At 40.8% G+C, this 24,835-nt stretch overlaps 1 protein-coding gene across 20 annotated transcripts in view; it reads left to right on the forward strand.

The window, feature by feature from the left end:
* Nucleotides 1-10,801: 10,801 nt before the first annotated feature.
* The window catches only part of RGS6 (regulator of G protein signaling 6), a 650,515-nt gene continuing 636,481 nt past the window's right edge, over nucleotides 10,802-24,835 (forward strand). For 17 of the 20 annotated variants that reach the window (XM_019800711.2, XM_019800720.2, XM_019800714.2 and 14 more), the window contains exon 1: nucleotides 11,190-11,618. The gene's annotated coding sequence lies outside the window, so the exon portion shown is untranslated. Of the gene's footprint in view, nucleotides 10,960-11,189; nucleotides 11,619-11,918; nucleotides 11,993-24,835 lie in introns of those variants that run through there. The other 3 variants (XM_019800705.2, XM_019800707.2, XM_019800704.2) reach the window with 3 other exon arrangements.

Genomic DNA, 24,835 nt, shown 5'->3' on the forward strand with positions numbered 1-24,835 from the left:
CACAGCCTCTTCTCCTGCCACTGCTTTTAAAAGTATACATTGTAGCAGCTTGACCCGGAAAACATTTTCACCACCACTGTTTACAAATGGGGACAGAAGTACTGAATTATTAGATTTCTCCAAAGTCAAGCAACAGGGACCTGGGGGAGATGGGAAGCACAGTGGCTTCTACCTGTGACACTGAGAGCCCTCAAGGTCAGTAGAGTCATGGCCTAGGCAACAGCCCCCCAATGTGGCCCAGATGCTCCTTCTATCATTATGTGAGTCCGGAGTGTTCTTCAGCTAAAAAAGCAACACAAGCAATAGCAAAAACTTTGAACGGCGCCATTAGGAAGAAAGCAGGGCAGGAACTAGGAGAACGGAGTCTGTTCTAGCTGTAATCCTTCAGCATTTCATGGTTCTCTCTGGGCCTATTTCCTCATCTGCAAAATATGCTGCAGGCTGACTGCAAATGCTATCATGTAGGACTTCCAGTGTCAGGTTCTTTCTTGTCAATTCCAGGCTCTCTCCTATTAAGCCAACTTGGAAAATGCTTTAATTGAACATTTTATACTGTGGTTCTTTGATTTTTCAGCTTGGGTTTATCCCATTTGGAAAACACTTATGTTTACCAACAGAGGGCAATTAAAGGATGAGGCTCTATTCACCATCAACAGGCTTGTTTCCCCCTGCTACACTGAATCACATGCTGAACCCTGATCCCATGAAAGGATGAGCTAATAGATTCCTTCTCCTAATTTTGCCCAATTTTAGAGGCCTCCCAAGAGAAAGAAAATGCATAGTTTATTGGGATGGGATTTTACTGCTGAAATCTTTTACTTTTTAATTGCGAGGAAAAGATACAAACAGAGATCTGGTTTACCCTAAAATAATTTTGTGTTCCCACTTGAGCTGATATAGTAGTTAAAAAAAATCTCCTACTTAAAAATACTCTCTCAGTATAAATATTTATGTGCGTATATTTTCTTAAACCTCGCTCTTTTTCCATTACGTGAAATAGTTCTCATTCCTGGTATGCAATTCTATTAAACAACCTATCATCTCAAAACTAAGCACTCTAATAATTTCCCCTGGGAATTAGTTTTTAATCTTCATTTTAGTCAATTGTTCTATTTTTTAGGGATAATACGATTTTACTGCATTTTAAAGATATATATTTAAATGAAAGGCAAATATACAGTAAGTGGGAAGGGAGTTGAGTCACTATGATTAAGGTTTGTTCAAAACCCACCTGAGGTACAGGATAGCTGTGGATTCTAAGCAGTTACATTTATTCAAATTCTTCTTCTCTTCTTGGTTAGAGAATAATTTTTCTTTTTCCCAAAAAAGGATGTTCATAACAAAACTATGACCTGCCCCAGTGCTGGGGTAAATAGGAAAGAGACAAGGGCCCATTTCCTTTGTGGTCATGTGCCTGGAGAAGTTTGGGGAACTCCAGATAAGGAAAGGAGTGGATTCTGTCATCTGTGGCTCATAAATCCTTCAGAGTTGCTCCCAACTTCTGCACAGCTTCTCGTATAGTCTGAGCCTCGGAAGGGAAGAAGAATGAGGGCTGGTTCTTCCCTTGACTTGTTCAGATTTTTCCAGAGTGAGTGCATGCAAGGGCCAGGACGGGGCCCCTCCTCTTCCTCTCTACAGTGGGGGTCCTCAAACCCTAAGGTGTATATGAACCAGATGAATTACCCTGAGAGCATGGTATCCCGATGATTTTTAGCCCTATTGTGAGTTTCTGATTCAATGGAACTTTGGAGATGAGGCACCTACATTTTTAACCTGCATGTCAACAAGATGTCCATGTGTTTGTGAAGTTAAATGAACACATAAGCAGGCAATTACTAGTCAGGAGTGCCTATTGTGGGAGTAGTTAGGGCGATCCTAGAGACTCTATCTGAAGCACTCGAATGTGTGTGTGAGGGGGTAGGCTTACTAAACCAGCTTCCGTTTTCTATACAGCCCATCAACACCAGAGGATTTTTTAATTAGCACAATGCACATTAGAAATATTTTTCATTGGTGAAATTAGCGGGACTCAAAATACATAGATTGGCCAGAAATATTACACATGAGTCCTACCCTCGCCTTAACAGGGTAAACTAGTTGTCCTAGGTTTAGGAAAACCCATAACTCCTGTTAATTCAGACCCAGGTCTTTACAATCTGTTGCCCCTCGCGCTGAGGAGAAGGTGACACTGAGGTACCCATACCCAAGACATATTAAGACATACCCAAGATAACTCAGTAGCATTGTCATCCAGACCTTTAGGAATTGCCTTTGGTTGCTGTTATGTTCCCAGTTTGCTGTAGAATAATCATGTTCCTTATAAATGAGGAGAGTTGTGATGTCAACAGCAAGGGGAAGGTGAAGATGGAAGGAAAAGCCCCACACTGAAGCACGGCAGGGGGGAGGCTGATGAGGAGGGCTGACGGCTGAGTGTGCATGATGGAGTGGAGGTCTACTGCAGAGAATGAGGGAGGAAATAAAGACTTACTCAGGAAAAACGGTCAGAATGGAGAGAAATAGGAATAAGAAGGCATTTTGAGTTAATGGAAAAGAACCCAAAGACCTTTCTTATAATTCTTTCTTGCAAATGGAGAGAAGATCAACTTGGGGCACGCCCCTCCCTTAGAATAGCATTTCTGGTCAGGGTATTTTAGATGCTAACTACTTGCTTGTGTGTATATTAAATCTAATGGACACACTTATATCTTGCTGAGATGCAGGTTAAAATCCATTAGTTCCTGATGTTCCAGCTGGAAGCCTCATAAGAAGGACTAGAATGGTGATTTTCAGTGGGAGGGGACGGTCCATGGGCTTGTGTCAGGATATGTGTGTGCGTGTATGAGTATGGGTAATTAACACAAATTATATGCTTGAAGGAGTCTCCCGATTTTGAACCTGTTCTGCTGTCTGCAGACACTGTCACTGCTACAGAAAACTCTCTAAGTTCCATGGCTTTACTTCCACCTACTTCACATCTCTAGCCCTGATCCCCCAGAGTATTGCAGAAGCCCCCAGCAGATTTTCCATCAAGTCTCATTGGTCGTAACTCTACAACATGGTCTCAGAAACGGAACTACCATGAGTAGTTCAGTCTAACGAAGATCCACTCTGGTGGGAGTGGGATTCGGTCCTCTTATGGATGCCAGAAGTGGAGGAAGTCAACAAAGAAGGAGAGAGTAGAGAGGGTCGGGGACGGGGATGGCAGGGGGAATAGGTTTGGTAGACAATAAACGGTGTCTGTTACAGAGTCTATTTGTATGTTCTATAGACAGTAAATTTCAACTGGGTCATGGCCTCCTGGGAGAAGAGCAGATCAGAAGTGTGATACTTATCAAAAGGCGGCCGGTATGGACAAACAAAATGTGGTATATCCATACAATGAAAATGGTAGTTGGTAGTAAAAGTGAACGGACTGAGGATACATGTACCATTGTGGATGGATCTCAAAGGCATTATGTCAAGAAGCCTGACATAAATGACTATTTACTATAAGCTTTTGTTTATATGACATTATGGGAAAGGCAAAACCATAGGGACAGAAAACAGATCCGTGGCTGCCTAGTGGGGGTGAAGAGAGGTGGCCAGATGCAAAGGAGAAAGAAGGAAGTCTTGGGGGTCATGAAAATGTTCTACAGATTAAAGAGAAAACTGCTACTGGGTCTTGGGTGATGGTATGAAAAGGGACAAAAGGCACTGCAGGAAAGTTTGTTTTGAGCAGAGAATACAGTTCTGTTGTCTTGAGAAACAGGGTTATCCACCCAGGCTTTGGTTTGGGCAAATGGCACAGATTTCATTTCTGTGTTCTTCAGAATATCAACGAGGAGTTGGCAAGCACAAGATTCTGAAGAGGGCTGAGAGAGAACACCCTGTGAGCTGAGCTCTAGCCTCTAATGGATTAAAATACGGTTCTCTTTAAGAAGAAAGATTTGCTGTGTTTTACAGAGGGTGTTATGTGTTCAACTTCAGTGTTTTTGTTTTTTGGGGCTACCTGTGGCCTTTGGAGCTACTTGTGGCCTTAGGTGGCTTTTTATAGAGTTTGTAACTGACAGATTTTGCCTCAACAAAGGATCCTTCTTGTTGAAGTACCTCCCTGACCATTTACCATGGTCCTAAACAAACATGTCTATAACTGAATTTGATAAACTGTGGGAATCCCAGCACCCAGCAGGAGGGTGTTGGGGGGAGGGTGAATAAAAGATATTTTTGGTTGAGTGGACCTGTCAAACATTTCAAGTCACATCACCAAGCAGCAGCCTATTCTGTGACAATTCTGACCACAACATCTAGATGGGGGTATCTGAAATAGTGTCTCTGAGGTGATCTGATGAAGATGCTTGGCCCAAGCAATTGGTGTCATGGTTATTTTGGGGTTGGGGTAGGTTTTTAAAAATGTTGTTGATGTAAACTTTCTCCCATGTGTATTGGGAGAATACATCCTGCATCCTGATTATGGTATTGGAAGAATACATCCTGTATCCTGAAAATTAAGCATGGGGCTTTGTAAATATGCATTCCATTCTGACCTAACACTACCTCTGAGTTTCAGACATTACTATTCCAGCATCATGACATAAACACATCCATCCCCAGACACATGATTTTCAAAAACCACAGATTAAGTGCTAAACTATCATCGTGAAATCCACTTCATGTTGTAATCAGCTTGCTTGTCACGGCCCTCTCCTCAGAAAGAGATTATGCAATTAGTAGTAATAAAAATGCAGGGCATTCCAGGAAGGAAGCATCCCACAGGTTGTGGGTCAGTCACAAACGGTCAGAGGCAGGTAATTGAGAAGACATGACCACTGGTTGACCCTCGAGCTGGACGTAGGCAACTAGAGACTTCTCGCCCCCTTCCCTGTCCTCGAAATGTATGTTTTGTCCACTGTTCTGGCACTCGGAGCCATCTCAAGGATGCAGCCTTGTGAGAATAATGTGTTGTTGAGACCATCTGGACTGGATACGTGGGCTGGACCCTGCTGAGGTCTCTACAGAAACTTTAAGATTCTGGCAGGCAGGTGCAGAGATCTACTCATCTTGCGGCTTCTCAAAAACAAGCCTCATATGTAAGTTCCCCTGCTTAGTAAAATTGTTACCTACCAATCTGGAGTGTCCTGTCTCTTTTCTCAGTCTTGCCCTCCATTTACAGGGGCCAGTTTGAAAACCAACGCAAATTTTTGTTCAAAAGCAGATTCCCTGGACCATCACTAGAAATTTCAACTGAGGTCTGATGTGGGGTTCTAGAATCTCTATTGCTAAGTTTTCATAAGTGACCCAGGTGATACAGATGCTGTGGCCTTCAATCCATCCCTTGAGAAAGACCCTTTTCTAAAATGCCTAACCAGGAAATTAGTTTTCTCTCAGGACTGAACAGGAGGCAACATTTTCCTAGAATCTTTTTTCCTTTTATTGTCAAAGTGCGAAGAAAATAGCCCTTAACTCTCAGGAAAAGAAAAAGACTACACTACAGAGTGAGGAAAAGCAAATCTGGGGGTCTTAAGAAAAGCAGCATCAGCTGTCAATTGTCACAAATTCACCATCCTGGGAAATAGGCCATGTGGTGCCAAAGCCCTTATCCTCCCCAAAGCCATTGCCACACACACATGCACCAAGCGCACTAACCGTATTTTCCCACCTTCGCCTGCCAATGCAGTCATTGCAACTAAATTGCCAACTTGTTTTCATTCTGTTCAATTTGTCACCCAGTTTGAGAGCTACACCATGATCAATTCCATTACATGCTTCCTTGCAACTCCTCACTTGGTAATGAGGTAATCAAAAGATTTAGGAGTTTACCTATAAATGTATTTCATTTTATACCTTAGAGGAGTTTTGGGAAAGATCCTGTACACAGCATGCCCTTAATAATTTCTGAGTGAATGAATGACATGTCAGGCTAAATCACATTATCGTGTATAGTCACAAAATAATAGATCAAATCATATCTGCAGTACAGCTAACAGCTGATTCTTAAAGAAAACCCATGGCAAACACTTTTGAAAGTGAAGTCAATTGTTGTTGTTGTTATGTTTCTTTGTTTTTGTTTTTTGGCAAGGAGAACAATTATACCTTGATATGTTTTTTTGAACTTTTATTTTGAAATAATTTTAAATTACAAAAAAGTTGCAAAAAATAGTTCAAAGAGCTCCCTCATATTCCTCAAGTTGTTAACATTTCTGAATCATCTGAGAGTAAGTTACGGGTGTGTTGCCTCTTTACCTTGCTGTAACCAGTGTGTATTTTCTAAAAACAAGGAAACTCCTAAATAACCACAGTACAATCTCACATCAGGAAAATAACATCAATCCAATTTAATCTAATGAAGTCTACTAAAATTTCAATTATGCCATTATTGTCATTTATAGGTCTTGGATCCCATTAAAGATCACCTGTTGCATTTGTCTTGTCTCTGTAGTGACTTTTAACCTGGAACAATCTTTACTTTCATAGCCTTGGCATTTTCGAAGAGTGCATGCCAGTTTCTCGAATTTCTCTGTTTGTATTTGTCTGATGTTTCGTCATGACTTATATATTTATGGAGAAGTGCTGCTGTGTTCTTCTCACTGTATTATATCAGGAGGTAACATGAGGTTGTTTTTTTCCATTACAAGTTTTTATTTATGTGAACTTTTGCTGGTTGATTAAGATGGTATCTCCCAAGTATTACAGCTGTCATGTTAATTGGTAAATATGCTGTGCTTATTGATTAATAATTACGGATATGCTGATGAGAATTAGTGAGTATTTTTAGGGATATACATTGAGACTCTGTAAATATTTTGTTCCTTATCAAACTTTTACTCACAAATTTTAACATCCATTCATGGTTCTGGCTTGAATCAATTATAATGGTGGTAGCAAAATGGTGATTTTGTAATTCTATCTTTCTTTCTTCATCTATTAGTTGTATTCTACTAGTAGAGATTTCCTCTCTCTTTTTTCTCTTTCTATCAGCATGGACTCATTGATTTCTATTTAACTCAAAGGTTACAACAGGTTGCTGTCATTATTTATTTTGATACTTAAATTGTCCTAGATTTGGCCAGTGGAGACACCTTCAGGCTTCTATGTTCTTTGAACATATCTCCATAATTCTTTAAGTGCTTCTTATTTTCTTGCACAACAAATTATCCCAGTTTCACCCACTATATCATGGAGCCATAGTTCCTTTTGGTGGAGAATAGTATTTAAAAAACAAAGTCTGAGTGTTAGGTGTGTTCATAGTTACCGGGGTACTGTTGCATTTAGACTCTCTCAGTGGACAGAACCAGTAAACGTATCAACATACACACACACATATATACCTATACTTATATTTTTCTTTTTATCTATTTAAATTAAAAATCATTTCATACCATCTCCTCTAATTTCAAGCCACATCGCTGGGTTTACTCTAATCTTTCTTCTTTTTATATCTGTAATTCCCTTCTCCAACAGTGAGAAAACTGCCTACCTATATCCTTGTTATATTTATTTGTTTGCTCAATTCCTCGTATGTAAACCAATCTGTTGGACATGGTAGCAGAAAGTATGGTCTTGTCTATGACATTAGTTATTTTTAGCATTATATATAAAAATTATATTTGTAATATAAATTATGTCATTAAAATTATATATAAATTATATACATTATTAAATATATAGTATATGACTATGTGTATGTTTATATATAAATATATGTATATATGTATAATTAAATATTTCTTATGAAATTAAATATAATGAAATATTTTCCATATGTATATAAGAAATTATATATCACACATTAGAAAGCTCATATTATACATAAAATATATCAACATAAGTAAAAACATATAAGATATCTGATCTTATATATATGTCTTTCCCCTAGCTTTACTGAGATATTACGGATATGTAACATGATGTTCAAGGTGTACTATGTGATTATTTGATACATGTATATATTGCAAAATGATTACCATAATGTTAGTTAACACTTCCATCCCCTCACATAATTACTGCTTTCTGTGTGGACAACAATTAAAATTTACTCTGTTAACAACTTTCAAGTATTGTTAGTTGTAGTCACCATGCTGTACATTAGATCCCTAGAACTTATGCATCTAATAACTAGGTTTGTACCCTTTGATCAACATCTCCTCATTCCTCCCATCCCCTGGCAACTACCATTCTAGTCTGTATGTTTGTGAGTTCAACTTTTTTAGATTCCACAGTGAGTTCATACAGTATGTGTGTTTCTTTGATTTATCTCACTTAGAATAGTGCCCTGAAGGTCCATCCACGTTGTTGCAAGTAGCAGGGTTTCCTCCTTTTTTGTATGGCTAATAATGGCTATTTCTGTTAAAAATGCCATTGGAATTTTGATAATAATGTGTGTGTGTGTGCATGTATGTGCGCACGCGTATGTGTGTGTGTGTGATCCATTCATGTGTCCAGGGACGCTCAGGTTGTTTCCATGTCTTGGCTATTGTAGATAATGTTGCAATGAACATGGGGATGCATATATCTTTTGAGTTAGTATTTTCACTTTTTTGGGATATATATCCAGAAGTGGAATTACTGGATTATGTGGTGGTTCTATTTTTAATTTTTTGAGGAAACTCCATACTGTTTTCCATAGTGGCTGTACCAATTTACATTCCCATCAACAGTGTACAAAGTTTCCCTTTTCTCTGCTTCCTCACTAATACTTGTCATTTGTCTTTTTGAAAATACCATTCTAACAGGTGTGAAGTGATATCTCATTGTGGTTTTAATTTGTGATTAGTGATGTTGAACATATTTTCATGTATCTGTTGTCCGTCTGTATGCCCTTTTTGGAAAAATGTCTATTCAAGTCCTTTGCCCATTTTTAAATGTTTTATATTGAGTTATATGAGTTCTTGTACATTTTGGATATTAACTGCTTATCAGTCAGTTGGCTTGAAAATATTTTCTCCCCATTCTGTAAGTTGCCTCTTCATTTTGCTGTTTCTTTTGCCATGCAGAAGTTATTTAGTTTGATGTAATCCCACTTGTTTATTTTTACTTTTATTACTTGTGTTTTTGGAGTCATACCCAAAAAATTATTGCCCAGAAAATGTGAAAGAGATTTTCTTCTGTTTTCTTCTAGTAGCTTTACCATTTTGTGTCTCACATTTAAGTTTTTAATCCATTTGGAATTAATTTTTGTGAGTTGTATATGATAGGAGTCCATTTTCATTCTTTTGCATGTGACTATCCAGCTTTCCTAATATACATTATTGAAGATACTATCCTTTCCCCACTATCCTTTCCTCCCTTGTCAAATATTCACTGACTGTATATGAGTGGGCTTATTTCTGGGCTCTACATTGGTCTATTTATCTGTTTTTATGCTAATACCATGCTTTTAGTGATATCTTTAGCTTTGCACTTCTTGCTCTATACTGTTTTGGGGTCTTTTGTGGTACAATATACATTTCAGGATTCTTTTCTTTCTTCTGTGAAAGATGCCATCGGAATTTTGACAGAAATTGTGTTGAATCTATAAATGCCTTTGGGTAGCACGGATATTTTTTACAATATTAATTCTTTCAATCCATGAATGTGGGACATCTTTTCATTTATTTGTGTCTTCTTCAATTTCTTTCATCAATGCCTTGCAATTGTCAGTGTGTGAATCTTTCACCTCCTTGGTTTATTCCAAAGTATTTTATTATACATATCAAGGGAAATACACAGTAAGGCCTTTCATCAGATGCTCTGGAGCTCACTGCTCATACTTCCACATGGTTGTTCCCTCATGCCTGACCCTCAAGAACCTGCGGGTCTCAGAAATGCAGAGCTCCCCAAAAAGGAAGAGCCCTAATCACCACCCAACTCTTACACACAGCTGCCACCAGCTCCACAAAGATGCTTAAGCTAAATGCTAAACCTGGGGAAGAAAAAATTTATATTTCAATTTTAATTAATGAAGTAACTGGGACATCTATTGAAATTATATTTTACTCACTAGGTTAAGTGGCTTTCCTTAGGTTGCAGGTTTTCTTCCAGGTTTCGGTGGCACCACGTTGGTGACTTAGCCCAAGGTAATACACTTATCTGCTTGTGTTACTGTCCCCATTAGGCAGAAGGGTCTGAGGGCAGGGACTTTTTCATCAATTTCTAGTGCTTAGCGGAGGGTCTAACACAGGGCAGATGCTAACTGCTGTTTATTGGATAAAGAATGAATATATCCATTAATCAGTATAGAATGGTGGGAAAGGAGCTGTATTTTAGGAAGGAGACTTTAAATTTCAACCTCTGGACCCACGGTGGATGAAGACAGTCCAGGTCATCCATCCTTAGAAACCTTTTACTTCAAGTTTTTGTTTTCCTGGTAACACAATTCAAGAATAAATCTTGAATTTATTCTTGATATTGGTTTCATTGATATTGCACACCAATCCCATGGTTACCATCCAGCACCAACAATCTTGTTCTGTTTTCACCTGCATCTTCCTGAGTTTTTAGCTAAATATCCAATTTCAAAGATCCCACATCAAAAGGATGTCTTCAGTTCAAATTACCCTTTCTCATTTTCTGCCTTCAACTTCTTTTTTCCCCCAAGAATATTTGCAGAGTTAATTTTTCTTAAAAATTCTTCTGTGGTGTTCTAGATACGCATGATCACAACATTCCAAATACAGCATGCTGTGTAAATATTGAATCGATAAAAATGACGAGGTTAGTAACAATATCCCTGACGATCTCGGTGGCCCGTTTTAATTTAGAGGGCGCCAGCCACACACGTCAGCGAGTCAAAGCTACCGGGCAAACCACTCCGGACCTGGAATCCCTTAGACAACCCTGAGGCCACTGAAGTTTCCAGACGCGGCCAGCCAGCTCTCGGGACTGAATAAGGAGACTCCGCATCGCTGAGCCATTCTGCCAGCTAAAGTGCCCGGAATTTCCAGGCTTTCCCTTCCTCGGGCAGGTCACAATCTCAGTCGGCACCCTCCGCGGCGCTGGGAACAGGTGAGCGCGGCGACGGCGCCCCGGGACGTGCGCAGGTGCTTCGGCCCCTCCCCGCCTCCGCCCCGGCCCCGCCCCGGCCCCGCCTCGCGCCGTGCGGCTCGGGGCCCAGGTGCTGGCGTCGGTGCGCGCGGCGCGGGGCTGCAGCTCTGCTCCATACCCGACAGCGGGCGCCGCTGCGGCGGTTCGCGAGCGGCGGAGCCTGAGCGGCTTCGCGAGTTGGGGCTCCTGCGCCCGGCCCTGCTCGCGGCGAGAGCTCCGCCCGGCTGCGGCTTCCCCCAGCTGCGGGAACCCGCGGGCGCCCAGGGGGCGGACCGACCTCCGCGGACCCCGGTGGCCTGGGGTGGGCGAGGGGCGAGCGCCGGAGACCCCGAGCGCCCCGCGCCCAGGCACCATGCGACTCGCCGCGCCTCCTCGCCGGCCCCGGGCTTCGCTCTGCGCTCGCTGAGCCCCGCGCTCCCCACCGCGGCAAGTCGCAAAGACGAGGCGGGTCGCTGGAGAGCAGCGGGGAGACCGCCTTGGACGTCCCCTCCGCCCCACAGAGGCTGCGGGTCCCTCGTTCCCTGGGCTTCTCTAGCTTTACCATGAACCTGGCGCAAGCTTGGCTTTAGGAGAAATTGAGAAGCCGGAGGGGGAGTCAGTGCAATTCCTTGGTTGCTAAGGTAATTGTAGTTGTGACAAAAACGGGCAGGAAACAAATGGGGGAAAAGATGTTTTAAAACGGTAGCCCCCCACCCCCCAATTCATATATGTTGATTTCATTTCATCTCCTGAGTGTGGATGCTGTCCATTTCAGATGCGTGACAGGTGTCGGGGTGTGTGTGTGTGTGTGTGTGTGTGCAGTTTGGGACTGTAGAGGCACGAGCTTACATAAGTGGTTAGGCAAGCTGGCGTGCGGACTTGTGTGGGATGGGTGCAGGTCTGCATATAAATCATGTTCCTGGGTTTTGGGTGTGAAGCGCGCACTGAGTGGGTCCGGCGAGCAGAGGGTACGTGCTCTTCTTAGGTACTTCAGTCTTCGATTCTGTGATCGCAGGTGGGGCACCTTTACCCCAGAAGCAGACGTTCATTAACTTTTTCCCTGTAGAAGCTTGTCCTTTTGCGGTTTGGAGGAAAAGAAAGCGAGTGGTGAGGTGTGGAGGGCAGGGTGGGTGGGAGGTCTGTTCTTTGGGAACTGCTGCAGGAAAGGGACCGGTAAGATACTCGCTCTCAGAGGCGACAACTAAACTGGCTGCGTGAAGAGACCGTATTTACCGTCACTGTCAGGCTGTAAACGTGGCCGGGTGAGACAGAAAAAAAGCGACCCAGAAAATTTAATTTTGTTCAGAATGAAAGCTGTTGTATTTTACTTTATTTTTTTTTAATTTGATGAAGTTGGAATGTTATTTGTTGATGAGAGGAGTGGTATTTCTGTGTTACAAATTGAAGATATTTTGGGGCTCGTTGGCTTGGGATTGTTCCCTCACCATTTATCAATGGTTAGAAGCTGGATTGCAGGTAGTTTCTAATCAATACCTTTTAGGAGCCCCAACGTAAAACTGCAAAAATAGGCAATATTAGGCAAAACCCAACACTGGACCCTTTTCTCACCAGAGGGGGATGAGAGATGGAAGAGTAAGAACCAGGCTTCTAAGTGTCTGTAGGGAGTTACAGACTGAGACACAAGTTTGTGTGTGTTCTGTCCAAAACTGTTTGAAAGGGGACTGGTTTGTAGGGTTAGCTTCATATGTTCCCAGCAAGACTTCTGTAGATCAATTTTCACAGGCAGATGGGTAATTATATGGAATGGGAACTGGGGGTTGGAGAAACTTTCTGTGAGTTGTACATTCTTTATATTCTTTAGTATTATTTATTAATTCTGCAATGGGTGAGACTGCTCTGTGAAAGAAAGTGAGCAGAGGACTGAGGGAAATTTGATGCTCTTTGGAGGTGCATGTCAGTAAGTGAAAGCTTGCATGCTTAACAGCCAAACCCAAGATAATAAGTTCTTTCTGAGTTCTCTGATACTACTGTCAAGCCAAATTGTTGCATAAGTCTGGTGATCTTAGATACATAAATGTTGGGGTATAATATATACCCCCCCATAACTCATTCTTTCCTGAAAGCTTCTGTAGATTGTAGAAATGTCAGCTGTTGTGGGGTATCTTGGTAAACAGGTAGCCACTAGAATTTCCTTTTCCGTAGTCATCACCTTGGTTAACTTTACTTCCCTGCCTCATTTAAGAGACTTGAATTAACACTCACTGCATTTATTTTGCTCAGAGTTTCAGTAAAACAATGCTAGCTTTACTTCAAACAATGAATTTGTCTTATAAAGTGAAACATTACAGCAGTGCTTTTGTGGCAGAAAAGTCTCTTTAAATGAGACGGTCCTTATTTGTTTATCTATTTCTTTATGACTCATTGAATAAGGTAACCAATGTAGATTTTTTTTAAATGAGCAAACATTCTTGAGAAAGAAAAACATTTTTTAAAGGATATTGAGGACAATGAAATTTGCCAGTAATTTTGGATGTCTTTTTGTCCACAGGGACAGAATTTTATGTGAAAGTAGGATCATTCTGTTTATTTCTCTGATATTCTCCCATGCATTTTATCCCCTGAACTCCTAAGACTTTGCCAGGAATGGCTGAACATTCTGTTTTGTGCCAGGGGTTAAACATCAGGGTGGCATGAGTAAGGAGCTATGTGTCACATCAACGTTTTTCAAAAGGGATGCTCTCAGAGATTTCAATAAATGTTTCCTTTAGCTTCACAGTTAGCTTATCTTAATTCATAGGGCTTTGAACCTAGGAAAGCATTTAACCTCTTCATTTTTAGTGCCAGCTGGAAGGACTATATTTACTGAATTTCATCTTCATCGTAACATATGGCATGATATAAATAATTACTACACACACAGTATCCTGCTGTATGGAGAGAAGTGGAATTACAAAATAAACCTTCATGTTGAGTGATTTGGAGGTAACATTTCAAAAACCAGTTTTACTTTTTTTTCCTCAATTACCAAAGTAATATATAACCATTGGGAAAAGTTTGGAAAAATACAAAGAAAAAAGATCGTTTGTATTTCTCCCATGGAAGGTGAACTACAGTTGACATTTCTGCGTACTGTATATTTTTCCATATTTTATTCGATCACGTTACTCATTGTATTTTTATACTTCTCTCCCCAAGCCTTCCAAATTTTCAAATCTTGTAAATGGAACTTCAACGTGTTAAAGGTTTGGGAAATTATTGCTCGTTTACTGGATGGTTTTGGTAGCTCAGATTTAAATTTTTGTTAGTGGTCCTTATTTTCAAAGAGAGTAGTTTCTCCGTTTTCTTTGAAAAAATGAAGGTTTTCACTTTGGGTTGGTAAAATCCCTTAAGATTTAGGGATTAAAGCATCAGAAAGGAGAAAGGACATAGGCTGTGTGTAGGGTTGGATGTGTGTGTGGGGGGTGGTGAATACCTGAGTTCTGGGTTTAATTTCTCCACCTCATGTGGCCTTTACCCTCTGGGCCTCTGTTTCCTCAAAAGATAAATGAAACTTTGAGATTTAGTTAATAAACTAACATATTTGTTGTTTTGACATTTGACGATGATGCTAGTTGTTTGAAGTGGACTTTTTCAAACATGGGTGGCTGGGGGTCTACCCCACAATGCACCTGCCAGTAGGACCTCAGTAAGCATTGGCTGAATCGATATTAGTTTTATCTGTGGGGAAAAACTTTCTGAAGTAGTCAAGAAAAAAAGAGACAATCATCCAGAATTTGGAACCATTTAAGTCTATAGTAAGAGTAATATTCAGTCATGAAACCCAGTTCTTCGAACTGCAAGTAAAGCAAAAGTGCTTACAAGTAGGCAGTTAAAATGAGCATTAAACCTTATGAGTTATCTTAAATAACAGTTCAGAGTACCTGCTTGAAATGTTACAAGCTTATGTATGCTTCACTCTTGCCTTCCTGAGACCTATAAGAGGCAATACACATTCTACCACATGTACATTCCCAAAAGGGTGTGTGTGTGTGTGTAAATTCACTATTAATTATCCCAACTACCAAAGCAGAAGGTCAAGGAAGAAATGGCCTAGACTCTAACCCCCAACCCTGTCCAAAAGGTAGAACAATGCTCATTAGAACCACAAAATGGGGACCTAAGACATTTGAGAAAACATTAACCTGCATAGCCTGCAAAACTGATCAGTGGCCGCACCAGAAATCAGACTCAGGCTGCTTTCTTCCTGACACCCAGGAGTGTTCTTCATTATTTCCCTCTATGGATGACGAGTGAATGCATTTGATGGGCAGGAGATCCCAGCTGGCTGAAATACCCCAGTTGCAACTTTTGATCATCCTTGTGTGGCTACTTTGTGACTAGAGAATTAATCCTTCTACCTAGGTGTTAGAAACATAGGGTGCAGGCAATCCCCGTTTTTATGGATGGAGACTTAAAAAAACGTGTAAATGTTTGAATAGGAACAAAGTCGATGTTCAAGTAACCAGGCTGTCCAAATGGGTTGTGGAGACCCGCTGTCTTGGGTTATGTCAATTCTTAGTAAAACCATAAAAGGAAAAAGTCACCTTTAAGTTTTTGCATGGTGGAGTTCTCTTCTTCCCTGGTGTTGACTCTACTCTTGCCTGGGGGGTTGCACACGTCAAGCAAAGCCCTCTCGGAGGAGCGCTGCATGAACGGGAACTAGCCATGGCCGCCCTGACAAGTACCCAAGGCATCTGTCCTGCGCTGCGTGACACCAGGCCAGCCCTGAGCCCAGACAGAGAACTGACACTGGTGGCTCTTAAAGTAATACAAAAGGCAATTTAAAACTGTTGATTATGTTTCTGAACCTCAATTTCCTCATCTGTAAATTAGGAAAAACAAAATGCCCCTGGAGTATGAGTGGCTGGGAGGAAAAAAGAACTCAGCATCGTGTGCCGCACGGAGGCGGCACGGTGGTGCCAGGAGGTGGGACCCTGTCACACCAATTGCCTATTTTGTAATAATTTTGATTAGGAATTGTTGGTCTGCAGCCCTGGGAGTTTCCTGAGTGTAATCTGAAACCCAGCTGGGTACAGAAGGGCAAGGAGACCTAGGAAGCAGGTCACTCCTGATTGGTAGATGCGGGTTTAATTGGCAAGGAAATTTACATAGGAGCTTTGTCTTGAGCAGCGGCAAGCTAAACAGATCTCCATACTGCCAGAACCTTTAGGTTTTTATAGTGGCCTTAATGGGCTTCAGGTATGTATTCAGTCCAGAGGGAGCTCAACAACCCTTATTCTCCCTGGGCTGCGTCCTTGCAGATGGCTCCCATTGTGGGAGTGGTGGGCAGAGGGGACATTCCAAACGGGGGGGGGGGGGGGGGGGAGGGGGGGAGGAGCCTCTGAGTGCCCAGGTCCAGCTCCTGGGTCACCTGGTGGTCATGTCCTCTAGATGACCTCTTCCAAAGTGAGTCTGCTGGGATGTAAGTATTTCAGGGTAATGGTTCCCCCTTCTTTTGTTCCTGAGGACTTGCTTATATCAGCCTAGCATCTGAGGCACTCCCAAGTTCCTTGGAGAATCCTGCTCCATAGTTCTAGGAGTGGATTTGAGAAGGCTCACGGAAAACAAGCGGGCCAGACACTAGGTGGAGAGGACGGAGTGGTTAAGATCTGCCTTTGCAGTAGGCAAGGATGTGTTTGTTTTCTTGAGCCTAAAGGCCATTAATCCCCAGCAGGAAGAGACGTGAAAATGAGGGAGTGCTGCTGCCTGGCTGTCTCTTGTGTCAGATCGTGAGCCACACTCGAAGCAAGACCGAGTGGTACTTTCCCTCTCTGCCCTTGGTATCTCTTACAGTGTTTGGCATGGTTGGAGTTTGGTGAATGTTTGCGGTTATTGACTTGTAGGGTGGCAGCTCTGGGTGGGTGAATGTGGGAGGGAGGATGAACGAGTATGGGTAGAGATGCATAGACCGGTCTGGGTGCGGGTGCATGGGCTGGTACAGGTGTAGATGCAAGGTGCAAATGGTTATTACACCCGTTCTTATTGTTTACTTGATTTTTGCCTGGCTAGATCACCTGGATTGTTGATATACTGAGGCCCTCGTCCTTGTTTGTAATTACACACTAATATTTGTCTCTCCCACTGGCTGTGGTCTGTTTTTTGCTTTTTTTTAACCATGATTTTATCCTGCACCCAGCACGAGGCATAGTCAACGCTTGAGAAAGCACTTGTTGGTTTCCTAAAGAAAAAGTTGTCAGGCCTGCAAAGCTATGGATCTGTAATGCAGCAGCAGACTGATAATACTCAGCACTTATAAAGCTTTTTGTAGATCACAGCCTCTTAACACGAATTAGGTGTTATTATTCCCATTTCATAGATGAGAAGACTGAGGCTGAAGAAGAGGTTCAGCCACGTGCCCTATGTCAGATAGTTATTGAGTAGAGAGAAACTAAGAGATTTAAACTCAAATTTTACCTGACCACATAGTCCCGAGTCTCTCTGATACATCGCAAAGCAAGGGATAGACAGAGACCCTACCTTTGAGATCACGTCAGTTATCTTGGAGAGATATTAAAAATAAATAGAAAAGTAACAATGATGGATGTTAAATGACAGTTTAGGAAAAAATAGATGGGATTTTAAAAGTCAGATTAAGTAGCAAATAGATAACAACATTATATAATCAGACCTGGTAGAGACAGGCTTTGAGAAATAGGTGGAAATTTCATAGGTGTAGAGAAGGATAGCAGCAAGCTTTGCAGGTGGAGGTGTTGATAATTGGTGAGTAAAGCAATTGTTCGCTTTCATAGTTAAGAGCCCATTTTTCTGGAAACCTGGGGCCCTCTGACCCATTTTTGATAGAAACAGGGGTACCAAACAACACTTTCCTTTTTTTCTAAAAGCAAAACAAGCCGCCTGTGTATGATGAGGAATGGTGTGTGACCCTGAACCCCAGGGCTGGGAAGGCAGTAGGGACAGGTGAGGATTGTGTTAAAGCAAAGGGTATGTGCTGCTCAGAAAGCCCTGTTTTTGTTGTTGTTCATTTTTAATCATTAGCAACTAATTTCAATTAGAAAAATACTATATAGATGCACATTGCCCAGTCCCAAGCTGAACACTTGTTTGAGCTGGCTTTGTTTTTCATGTTTGTGACCTCTCTAAAAGAAAGACAACAACTTGAAAAAATGTCCGATGTATTTTTTCCTTAAGCTGCTATGTAAGTGCTACTGTGTTCAGATTCCAAACCAAGCAGGAAGATGCCATTATATCATTTTGCTGACCATACATCCTAAGACAAAGACTGATTCAGCAGCTGGTCAAAATAGAAAGGATGCATTCACAAAAAATAAATTTATTGATTATATTTAATTTTTTTTTTTTGGGGGGAAGGCAGATAGAATGGGAGATAGTTTAGGGGCTTGGCTGCTGGCTGGCTTCTGCTGCAACCCTGGGGTCTGTGATATTGGGCAAAGTAACTCAACACTATTGATTTGCATTCTCCCCAAATGCAGAATAGGGCTGAGAAATTGTGACTGCTCCGAGGGCATTACTGAAAGAGGGATTGTTCCTGGAAATCTCTGGTTTAGGCAGCTCTTAGTTGGGGTGGGGAATGGGGTGGGGTTCTTACCCCAGGGCACAGTTTGTCTAAGGTCTCTGCTGTTCTTCCATGGTTTTTGCCTGGCTTGTCCTCATTGGCAGTAAGTGCCTACCAGTACTGAACACCCTTTGCTAGATGATGATTAATCAGGTATGGTTTCTGTTTTCGAGAAGTTTAAAGTTCTGTGGGGGAAGAAAAGAGACACAGAATGTGGTAAGACAGGCATATATAAATGGGATGGGGGAGGGATTACTGGGAGATTTCATTGAAGACACTGGGTGGATGAATTGGGCATTGATAACCAATGGTTTTGGGGCCTGCAGAGATGGGGGCAGGGGACAGAGGCGGCAAGGATGTACTTGAGGCATTTCAGCGTAAGTAAAAGGACAGAGCTGAGCAAGTGTGCAAAGACTATCCCCCTGCTGAGAATCAGGTCCTTAAAAACCTTTCAGGCAGGAGAAGTCCATGTTGGTGAGCTGAAAATTTAAGGGGAAACAGGGACAGGGGAAATCTAGGCAGTAAGCAAAACTGTTTAATAAATATTTATGTTTACCAAAAGTGAAAAGAGAAAAAAAGGAGATTGTAAGTGACATTTTCCTCACCCTTTGCTGGTAATAGAGGTCGTGCCACAGTGAATTTCTGTTTCTTGCTATATTCCGGGAGATCACTCCTCTGCTGAAATGCTCATAAGTGGTTTTGCTTGATTAGTGTTAGTGCACGATTCCCATGCAAATAAGTGGGTATTTCCCTGCATGGTGTCAGGCTGTCTGTCCAGACATTCAATGCCATTTAGACTTTCTGACTGAGAGCTTGACCGCTGACTCCCAGATCTCTCTGTGGTTCAAGGGTAAAGTGGATGAATCTGGGATAAACCTTACTTAACTTGCTTGGCAGAACTGATTAGGAAGTTCTCAGATGTCTCACCCCCATGCGTAGGGTATTTAGCTTCGTGCCAAAGCATATGTTGTCAATTCCAGGTTTTCATTTCTTTGGCTTCCTGTAGCTTTCAAAAGCTTCTCGGCAAAAACCGCTTCCCCTGCCTGCCATCTGCCTTACAACCTCCCTCCCCCACTGTACAAAATCTGTGTCTAAGCCCTAGTTTCTTGTATTTTCTAATTATCCATAACAGGAATTACCTGTTGGCTATTAAGTGTGTATTTGGAAGTAGATTGGCTTAAGCTGAACTTTGCTTAATGGGAATTCTTGGTTGGGGTTAAGTTTCCTGGAGTTGAGATTTAGATATGCTGTTGGTCATAGGAAGATGGACAGTGATTGACAAGACTACAAATTGAAATTGGATCCAGTCTATTAGGGACTTGAATGCCACATATATATTGTGGTGGGGGGTGAAAATGGATATTCAGGGTTTTCTGGCATATAGAAAGAAAACTAAAAGAACTGAATTAAAGCAAAATTTAAACCAACTCAAGAAAAGGAATTTATGTGACTCCTACATTTGGGAATTCAGGCATGGCTGGATCCAGCATTCTTAACTTGATACCTGTCCAGCATTCTTAACTTGATTCCTCATTGTCTTGACTTCCTCCTATGGTGACCCTAGAGAAAAAGAAGATGATCACCAATTTCCCTCTCCTCATATCCTTTGCACACTATCCCTCACACAGGAGGGGTCTTCTTTCTTCCAGTGTCCTTATCTCAGTCTCGGGGAAGGACCCTGATTGGTCCTGACTGTCTAAGTTGATCCAATCAGTATGTCCAGCGATACAGAATACTCTGGCCAGGACAGTTCATGGGCCCATCCTTCCCTATCCAAAGAAGCAAATTTGAGAGCAAAAAATATACTGGGCAATGAGAAACAGTAACTGCTTCAGTCTTCTAACCTGGATGAAGGACTTTCGGTTTCATTTGCTGGACAGTAGAATGAATGCAGAGTATTTCAGGCACTGTTTGAGAATTCTGAGATATTTTATATAAGAATTGGAAAATGTCATTATCCAAAATAAAACTTTGGGTAATGTGAAACATTCCCTCCATTGTGTGTTTCTATTCTTGCTTCACTTCTATACCAGCTTTCTCATTCAGGGATTACCACTTCTGATTGACAGCTGCTGCACAGATGCCGGGGTGAGTGTGTACAGCGGTGGCAGTCATGACCTCGGGCTCCTCCACCATCCCTACAGCCCTGCAGTTCTCTCACTTTTTGCATTGCCGTACCTGAGATGGTTCAGGTGCCACCTTGAGAACAAGAGACACTGTATCCTTCTCCCAGAATACCTGCACTATTCTTTTTTAAACATACAATTTTAGAGGATAAGACATTCACAGTTGTTGCTCAAAAAATTTTCAAATAGTAAACTCATCCATATGATCACTCCCAGATCAAGAGATAGAATATTACCATTCCCTTGGAAACTGCCTCATGTACCCTCCTAGTAACTACACCCTCTCTTTCCCCAGTGGTAACTACTAATCTGATCTCTAATACCATGGTGTTCCAATTTATTGGAAAGATTCCAAATATATATGGAACTATATAATACATGTATATACACCCTTTTTGTGGCTTCTTACGCACATTGTTTGAGAGTCCTCCATGTTGAGTGGAGTTTGTTTTTGTTGCTATACAGCAGTGCACTTTGTAATGTTTTACAGATTGTTTATTCACCTGCTGTTTGTTGATGGGCATTTGGGACATTTCCTGTTTAGGGCTACTATGAATAACGCTGCTCTAAGCTTTTTGTGTGTATTTTTCGGTGTACATCCAAATGCATTTCTGTTCGGTATACACCTAACACTGGATTACTGAGACATGGGGTATGTATGTCCAACTTAGTAAGTCCTTACAAAGAGTTTTCCTAAGTGGTTGTACCAGTTTATACTCCTGCTATCAGTTTATGAGTGCTTCAGTTTCTCGACATACTTGTCAACACTTGGGATTGTCAAACTTTTTAATTTTAGACCTTACGGTGGGTGTGTAGTGGTGTCTCATTGTGGTTTCAATGTGCTGTGGTGACTAATGATGTTGTGTCTTTCTAATATTTTGCGGGTCACTTTCATTTAATCTTTAGTAGTCTCTGTTCAACTTTATTGCTTATTTTTAAATTGGATTGTCTTTTTCTTATTTGTGGGAGTGTTTTTTTAAACAAATCTGCATAAAAGTATTTTCCCCAGTTATATGTATTTAAAATATCTTTTAGTATGCTGTGGCTTGCCTTTTGACTCTCTTTGATGAATAGGCGATCTTGCTCTAAGTGTAATTCAACTTGTTAAACTCTTCCTTAATGGTTATTGTTTTCTGTGACTGCTGAGGACATGTTTGCCTACCCTAAGATCATGAAGTTATTTTCCCATTTTGATTTATTTTCCCTATGTTTTGCCTTTTATCTGTAGGTAAAAGATCCACCTGTGGTTGATTTTTTACCTATGACATAAAAAAGAGATCCATATTTATTTTGTTTTCCTTATGTATATCCAATTAACCTCCTATACTACTTACTGAAAAGTCTCTTCCACAGCTCTGAAATGTCACTTTCATTCTAAGTCAGGTGATCACTTATATGTAGATCTCTATCTGCTTTCTAGCCCCTTCTACTGTTCTATTTGGCATTCTTATTCTGATACCACACTGTCTTAATATAGCTTAATAATAAGTCCATATCCGATAGCGTATGTCCAGTTTTGTTCTTACTTAAGAATAGCTTGGTTATTCTTAGACATTTGCATTACTGTATAAATTTTAAAATCCTCCTTTGATGGAATTTTGATTGGGACTGCATTAAATCGCTAGCTCAATTTAGGAGTAAACTAATGTCTTTAAAATATTGACTCTCAATTCATTAATATGGTGTATTCCTTCATTTTTTAAAATCTTTCGTCTCTGTTAGTGTTTTTTATCTCTCCATGTGGTGAAGGTATGGCACATCTTTCTTCAGATATATTCCTAGTATTTGAAGTCAGTCGATGTTATTATAAATGATAGCATTTTTAAACATATTTTCTGGCTGGTAGTCTGTGGGTATACAGAAGTACAGTTGATTTTTGTTTATTGACATTGAGTCCAGTGACTTTCCTAAATTCACTTATTAATTCAAATTGTTCTATGTTGATTATTATGGAATTTCCATGTACACAATCAAACTACCTTCTTCCTTTGCAGTCTTCCTTTTCTTTTATTTCTTTTTCTTGCCTGTTGCCCTGGCTTAGACCTCTACTGTAACAGAGAATAGAAGTGGTCATAGCAGGTAGCCTTGTCTCATTCCTAATCTCAGTGGGAAAGTTTTCAAAGTGTGACTATTAAATATTATGGTTGCTATATTTCATAAACACCCTTTATTAGGCTAAGCCAGTTCCTTTATGTTTAAAATTGGCTGAGAGTATTTTCCTGAATAGATGCTGAATTTGACTAGATGTTTACAGAATAGTTGCGTGGAATGTCTGGCCCACCTCTGCACTTCCCTTTTCTTTTGGTGGGGGGGATCTTGGTCTCACATGTCCTCATTGCCTTGGGAGCTCTCCTTTTTCAAATGTTAGCTGGCTTTTCTAGTCCTTGAGGGTTGTTGGTAACAGGGTAGACCCTCTTTGTAGGAAGTGGTACATGCTAATTGTACTGTTTTTGTCTTCCATCAAGTACAAGTAAAAGTGTAAGAAACCCTCAGAAACCTATTCAGTTGTTATTTCTTTGACCTATATTACTTCTGCCTGATGAGCTTCCTGAATAGATCTTTTTGTTTGTTTGTTAAATCTTGCTCTCTCCAGAAGAGGAAAAGCATATTACTGCTGCTCCAAATGTAGGCATAGTATGGAGTCATAGAAGAGAGGCACCTGATATGTAAATGCCTAGTTTTGGGGTAAAAAGATACTGACTTTACCTGTTCTTAAAAAAAAAAAAAAAGATGAAGAAAGAAAACAATATCTCAAGGAATATAACTGACGTTCTTTAAAAAAAAAAAAAAAGCCAATGGGAGTGCCTTTCTTCTTGGGTCCCCTGGGAACACGCCCTCCTCTTTATTTCTTAGTCATCCCCTTCTTGTGTATAAAAATTGGCAAAGCTTCTGTGTCACTCCTACTTCTTCCCTGGCAGTGATACAATCTTTATCATGTGAAATCAGAGAATAACAAGAGTTGCTTCTGCAGTCTCTACCGTCAGTAGTATTAGACGCTACGATCTTAGATCTCATACTAATAAAATATAAGTCCTCTCACGTAGGAGGAAAGACATTTGGAACCTGAAGACCTACGTTTTCATGCTGGCCCTATTACTAACCAGCAAGATGAGGTTAGAATATAATTTGATCTCTCAGACTTTGGGTTCATCCTCTGAAAAATTAAATGGTTGGGCTTGTTCAGGGAACAGGAAAATTTTTTTATGAAAAGGATCAAATAGTAAATACTTTGAGCTTGGTGGGCCATATGGTCTCTCTTGCAGCTCCTCAACTCTGCTGTTGTAGTGCCAAAGCAGCACAGACGATAAGTAAACACAAGTGTTTATTTAAAAAACTTTATTTATGGACACGGGAATTTGATTTTTGTACAGGTTTCATGTGCCATAAAGTATTCTTCTTCTTTTAACTTTTTGCAACCTTCTAAAAATGTAAAAACTAGCCTCAGCCCGCAGACCATACAAAAACAGGCAGCCGTCCAGATTTGTCACCTTAGCCTCAGTTTGCCAACCTTTGAACCAGTTGGTTGCAAAGGACGATTCCAGAGCTCTGTGTTAGGTCTTGATATGCTAATTTTTTAAAGATTTGTTTACTTATTTTGAAAGAGAGAGGTGGGAGGAGGGGCAGAGGGAGAGGGAAACTTAAACAGACTCCCGCTGAGTGAGGAGCCCAATATGGGGCTTGATCTCGCCACCCTGAGATCGTGACCTGGAGCCGAAATCAAGAGCCAGACACTCAACTGACTGCACCACCCAGTTGCCCCAGATATGCTGATCTTTAAGAAAAAAAGTTTTGCTTTTTTTTTCTGTCCCATGAACATTGTTCAAGAGAGTCTATTCCTTTCTCCTAAATCAATTAAGAATAAAAAAATAAAAGATTTTATTTTCCCTTTATTTCTTCCCTGATGTTTGCTCTTTATTTTTGTAGACCCAGGTTTCTGACCTATATAATTTCCTCTGCCTGAAGAACTTCTAACATTTCCTGAAGGGCAAATCTGCTAGCGATAAACTTACTCATTATTTATTTGTCTGAGAAAGTCTATCTTCTCCTTCATTTTGAAGAAGAATCTCACTAGATGCAGAATTCTAATTTGGTGTTTTTTCTTTGAATATTTTGGCTATTTCATTCCACTCTCTTGCTCTTGCATGGTTTCTTTTTTTTTTTTTTTTTTTTTTTTTTTTTAAAGATTTTTTTTTTTTTT

The sequence above is a fragment of the Ailuropoda melanoleuca genome, chromosome 14, assembly GCF_002007445.2.
Source record: "Ailuropoda melanoleuca isolate Jingjing chromosome 14, ASM200744v2, whole genome shotgun sequence".
NCBI classification, from domain to species: Eukaryota; Metazoa; Chordata; class Mammalia; order Carnivora; family Ursidae; genus Ailuropoda; species Ailuropoda melanoleuca.